The sequence below is a fragment of the Hippopotamus amphibius genome, chromosome 14 (genome assembly GCF_030028045.1).
Source record: "Hippopotamus amphibius kiboko isolate mHipAmp2 chromosome 14, mHipAmp2.hap2, whole genome shotgun sequence".
Taxonomy (NCBI): Eukaryota; Metazoa; Chordata; class Mammalia; order Artiodactyla; family Hippopotamidae; genus Hippopotamus; species Hippopotamus amphibius.
The window spans coordinates 64081307-64087306 of record NC_080199.1 but is presented as its reverse complement, the minus strand read 5'-3'; positions in this window follow the sequence as shown (position 1 = coordinate 64087306).

The following is a 6000-nucleotide window of genomic DNA, read 5'->3' as shown; positions in this document are numbered from 1 at the left end:
CCGCCATGGACCAGCCCCAAGGAGTCTGGTGGGATCAAAGCATAGTGAGCGAAGCAGAGAGGGGATGGGAAATGAGGCTGGATAGAGATGGAAGGGCTAAATCATGCAGGGCTTTGTGGCCTGGGAACAGGCCATTGGATTTTTAGTCCAAAGGCAATGGGAAGCTGCTATGAGCTTTAAGAGGGATGGTGACATGATCCAAGGCACAGATTCCATCACCTGCTCCTCCTCCCCCCGCCCCCCGTCCTGGGCTATGGGCACACTGCCAGCTCCTGCAGTATCTGTCTTGTTGCAAGGAGAATTTTCACTGCATGCTTTTGAACAGCCTCAAAGCCGGGGATGTGCTGAGAGGAGAGACCGGAGCTTTGAGCACAGAGAGGGAGCAGCATCCTTGAAACAGGCCAGCTGCCCCACCCCCACCATCCTCTGGCCTCATGCTGTGGGTTATTGCACCACATTTCCCTGCAACCTGACATTGGAAAGTCTGCTAGTTTTCCATTTGATTTTAAAAACAAGTAAATCATTGCAGTCAATACACATTTATAGTGAAAATGCAAAGCAAAAGATAGCATTTGGGCACTGCAGCTCCAGGGAGCGGCTGCCGCTCTAAGAGATTCTTGGAGGCCAGCTGCATCTAAAGGGACCCATTGCTGTTTTATGCTGTGTGTGGGGCTTTGGAGGTCCCGGCGGCCAGCCCCGAGGGACATTTTGGAAAGTGATAATGGAAATGATTTTCAGTCTGAGGCAAAGAAGCAGGTCAGATACCTAAACTCCTGGCCCTACCTTAAAAGGCTCTACTTCTGTCCTGACAAGCAGGAAACAGAACAAATAAGCACATTCACGCCATTTCAATGTTCTTTCTCAAACGTGGATTTAAGCCAGTTGGGTTTGGAATCCATTCAATTTGTGATTTTGCCAAGAGTTTTGTGGGTGTAAGGTTTAAAAATAGCTATGTACACATAGGATGTCTGTGGGGAAATGTGGGTAAATTCTAGGTTGGAAAAAGGGTTCTGTGAGCAAGTGCCCTCAATGTTTAGCTCCAAGTGTTTGTCTTTGCAAACATTTTGGAGCTCAGAGTAACAATGGTGTTTCAGCCTTGGTCCAAACTCGCCTGCATCTGGGTCCAAATGGGGGGGGTGGTAGAGTGACTCAGAAATATGTGTTGGGGGGAATTAAAGGCCCAGAAAAAAAAGAATTAAAATTTAAAAAGAGGTGAGGGGAAAAACAAGGAGAAAAAAATTCCATATAGATAGGCTAGAAAAGTCAGGATTTTTCAGTCCGGAAGCATGAAGGCAGATGGAATTGAAACCGAAAAATGCAGTAAGTGGTTAAGGTTCAGGTAATCACAGCCTTGCTCAGTTAGGGCCTCCTGTGTTTTCCTCCCTGCACACAATCCCCCTCCCCGCCCCCAACCCTCCAGGACATTGATTAATTACGAAGTGAGCAGCCTGAGCAGGGGCAGGGGCCTTGACTTGGGAATGTGAAGATGGGTATTTATCATGAAAGGAGCACTAGCCACAAACAAGTACATCTCTCATGCACTCACTCCTTCCTGTCTTATTTATTGAGGTACTGCTTAGACTAAGGACCAGTTTATAATTTGCCTGGGTGGATAAACCTCGTATCTAAACAACTACAGGGCTTACAGGGCTAAGTATCCTGTGATCTGTCCCAAATCAGGGACAACCTAGTACCAACACATTATAGCAGTGGGAAGGGTGCTCTGGTGTCCTGGAGGTGGTGTTTGCACTGGCCTTTGGTGGACAGCGGGATTTTGATGGGTAGAGATTTGGAGAGGAACAATCTGAGCTTTGGCACGTGGGTGGGAAGGTGTGTTTAGTGGAGCGTAGAGTAGTTGAGTGCAAAGATGGAAGAGGTGATGGGGACCGTGGTGAAGGCCTGGGGAGAGGGCACTTTTGCTTGTTGGCAAGAGGGAGCCGTGGGAGGGTTTTAAGCAGGAGGATGTACAAAGCACGTTAATAATTGGCAGTTGTATATAGATGGACAGGAGTGGACAGATGTCGGGGCCATGGAGACCAGTTGGGAATCTCTGGCCATAGCCAGGTGAGGATAACACACAAAGACGCTGGAGAGTGGGCCACCAAATCAGGGGTGTAAAAGTATTTCTTCATTATCTTTTGAATAAAACTAATTCTGACTCGAAACCATCATCCTGTGTCATTCGGAAGTTCCATTGAGTCATAATTGAGGGCTGCTTGGCCAGGAATAGGGACACATCAGAGTCTTGGAGGATTATGTGGTAGATGAAACGGGGAAGGGGCCTCTGGTCTCTTGTGGTCCTGCAGTGGTCCATGAAGCCAGTTTCTGTGCCATGAAGACAAAACCCAGGTGAGGTGAGTATCTGGATGCCCTCATTTTACAGATGAAGAACCTGAGCCACAGAAAGTTACAGAACTGTCCAAAGTTTCACAGCTAGTAAAGAAGGGGCCAGGATTAGAAGACCTGCCTCCAATCACTAGTCTACAGCACATGCATCGCTAGGGCTGGAGGGAAAGGAAGGAGGAGAAGCACGTAAAGCCTGGAGAGGATGAGTAAGCAGGAAGGTGACAGATTAGTCATGCAGATTGAGAATACTCAAAGGTGGCTGTGTTTTCATAGTTTTATTGTCTTTATTTTTTAATTATAAAATTAATAATTGCTTATCATAGAAAATAAGTCAAGTGCAAAAAGGAAATTGAAACAAAAAATATCACCCATAATTCTACCACCCATAAGCAAAAGCTATTATACTTTGGCACACTTTATTTTTTGTTATATTCACTAGTTTGTTTTATTTTTTAGATTCCACATATAAGTGATATCATACAGTATCTGTCTTTCTCTGACTTATTTCACTAAGCATAATACACTCCATGTCCATCCATGTTGTTGCAAATGGCAAGATTTGATTCTCTTTTACGGCTGAATAGTATTGCGTTGTATATATGTACCACATCTTCTTTATCCATTCATCTCTTGATGGACATTGAGGTTGCTTCCTTACCTTGGCAATTGCAAATAATGCTGTTATGAACTTTGGGGGTGCAAGTACCTTTTCGAATTAGTGTTTTCATTTTCTTCAGATGTATACCCAGGAGTGCAACTGCTGGGTCATATGGTAGTTCTGTTTTTAGTGTTTCTGAGAAACCTCCATACTGTTTTCCATAGTGGCTACACCAGTTTATATTCCCACCAACAGTGTGTGAAGGTTCCCTTTTCTCTACATCTTTGCCAACATTTATTGTTTGTAGTCTTTTTGATGATGGCCATTCTAACAGGTGTGAGGTGATACCTCATGGTGGTTTGGATTTGCATTTCCCTGAGTATTAGCAGTGTTGAGCATCTTTTCATGTGCCTGTTGGCCACCTGCATTTCCTCTCTGGAAAATTGTTTGACACACTTCTTTACGATCTGTTTTCCCCTGCATTGTTTTACATGATCAAGGGCTGTGTGTGTATGTGGCACCCTCTTAAGTTTTGCCTCTGAGGTGAGTGCCTCCCTTGCCTACCCTAGACCCAGCTCTGATTCACTCCACTTTGCGAGTGAGGAAACCAAGGGCGAGAAATGAAGTTTCTTGATTAGAGTCACATGGCCAGTAAGCTTCAGTGATGACATTCAGATCTGAGTATGTGTGACTCCAAAATCCTGTTTCTTTCTACTAAGCTGTCTTGGTGCTTCACTCTGGGTTTTATTTATTTATTGGCTGTGTTGGGTCTTCATTGCTGTGCACAGGCTTTCTCTAGTTGTGGCGAGCAGGAGCTACTCTTTGTTGCAGTGCATGGGCTTCTCAGTGCGGTGGCTTCTCTTGCTGCGGAGCATGGGCTCTAGGCACTTGGGCTTCAGTAGTTGTGGCTCACGGGCTCTAGAGCGCAGGCTCAGTAGTTATGGCACATGGGCTTAGTTGTTCTGTGGCATGTGGGATCTTCCCGGACCAGGGCTTGAACCCATGTCCCCTGCATTGGCAGGCGGATTCCTAACTGCTGCACCACCAGGGAAGTCCACACTCTGGGTTTTTGAATGTGAATGATGAGTAGAGAGAAGAAACCATTAAACAGAACTGAGGAATCCCAGAAAAGAAGGAGCTGGTCCTTTCTGGCATGTAGGAGTGTGGCAGTAGTTTAATGTGGGTCACATTGATTTGGGGGCACAGGGATACCAGACCCATCCACTGTGGGCTGTGTAGCAGGTGGCTGAAGATTCAGGTCTGGCCCGCACAATGGGGTGTGACTGAGAGTGAGAGAGGCAGGCTGGGCCTGCAGGACAGGAAAGGAGGGCCAGGGCACACCCCACTGGAAGCTCTAGTGCTTATCTAATCTGAGTGCAAAGGCCAGGTTAAACCCAGAATAGGGCTGTGACCAGGCAGAGTTCCTGAGGATGGTCACACGTGGTTGGGTCACAATTCTGAGCCTGCTGCCAGGTGCCCGACCACACCCACCTCCACAGTGGCAGCCAGTTTGGGGCAATCAGCTGGAATGGGAGACACTCCTGGAAGCCTGTGCGGGGCTGTGAGTTCCGACAGTGACCAAAGGAGCAAAGGAGTCACTGCAGGTTGGCAGAGCCAGCTTGGGGTGAACACAGGCTCGGACCCCCATGAGCTTTCTGGCCAGGAGAGTGGCAGAGCTGCTGGCCTGGGCTGATTGACTTGCATTGGGCACTGGAGGCTTGTTTTGCAGGAAGTGGGACGAAGTCTCCATGTGGCTATAGGACGAGTCATCTCCCTGCTGTGCACACCAGTTTCTTCTTTTCTGCCTGGTTGCATTTTCAGTCTTCAGACCACTTGCAAGGGCAGAGGGTCTGGCAGTAAGTCCATTCTACTCATCAGTCTCTTCTTACTTCTGATCTCATTGGAATCACACACATCTTATGTGGTCAGGAGAGAGCCTGAGGGGGTAATGGACGTTTCTGGCCTTGATTGCAGAGGGGGCAAGGTTAGCTTCTGGGAGTAGTGCAAACAAAGATAGTTTAGGGACTGTTTGGGAAGTTGGAACAGGTTTGGACAATTGAAGCCTGTAAGAGTGGCGTGAAAGTTGACCAGGTAGCCATGGATGGATGGACCACAGTGTGGTCTGGCAGTTAACAGGGTGGAAACAAAGCAAAAGCGCAGGACAGCTCAGCTCAGGGGGGCTGGCAGATGGGGCAACAGATAGAGGGAGAGGTACAGATGCTACAGAGGCAGCAGTGAGATGGTCAGCCCTGGGCTCCAGGTGGGGTGGGCAGGCCTGGAAACCAGGAGAGAGGAGGGGAGAGTAGACAGGCAGGGAGGTGGCTGAGAGGAGGCAGCGCAGGTTTCATAGGCTTGAGGGATTGGGTGGGGGGCTGAGGGGAGAGGGTGTGTTTAGGGAAGGGCAGTTCAGAGCTGGGGATCTGGGAGAAGGAGCAGGGTTGATCTGGGAATAAGCATCAAGGTCTGGTTTGGCCAGCAGTGGCTTGAAATGGAGGAAAGAAAAAAGCCAGGGAGGTGGAGGGTGTGATGATGATGGAAAGATGACTTCCTATTGGGTGGAATTCTGTCCAGAGAGAAGGTTGAGAGGTGATGGTGGAACTGCTGATTGTAAAGAGTACAATGAAGCCAAACCCTGTCTGTCCTCCCCGCACCGGGGAGTCTGTGAAGGAGACTGGTGTCTGCTGGGCAGAGCACGGGGCCAGCCGTTCTGAAGCCCGAGGGAAGGGAAAGAGCATCAGCCTTTATGAAATGCCCGCTATGTTGCAGTATTGGGACTTCTGCACAAATTATGTAACTTAATTCTCATAGTGACTCTCCAGGGTAGGTATTGTTGTCCATATTTGACAGGTGATGAAACTGAGGTGCAGAAGAATAAAATAACGTGCCCTGGGTTCACAGAGTGAGTGGTGGAGTCAGAATGGGAAGCCAGCTTTATCTGATGCCAAAATCTGAGCTTCTGATATATGTAACTGTGTCAGATCCTTTAGGAGGATTATAAAATCTGCAGGGAAGGATAACTAGTAATGATGGGAGGAGTTTGTTCCCTGAGGATGAGA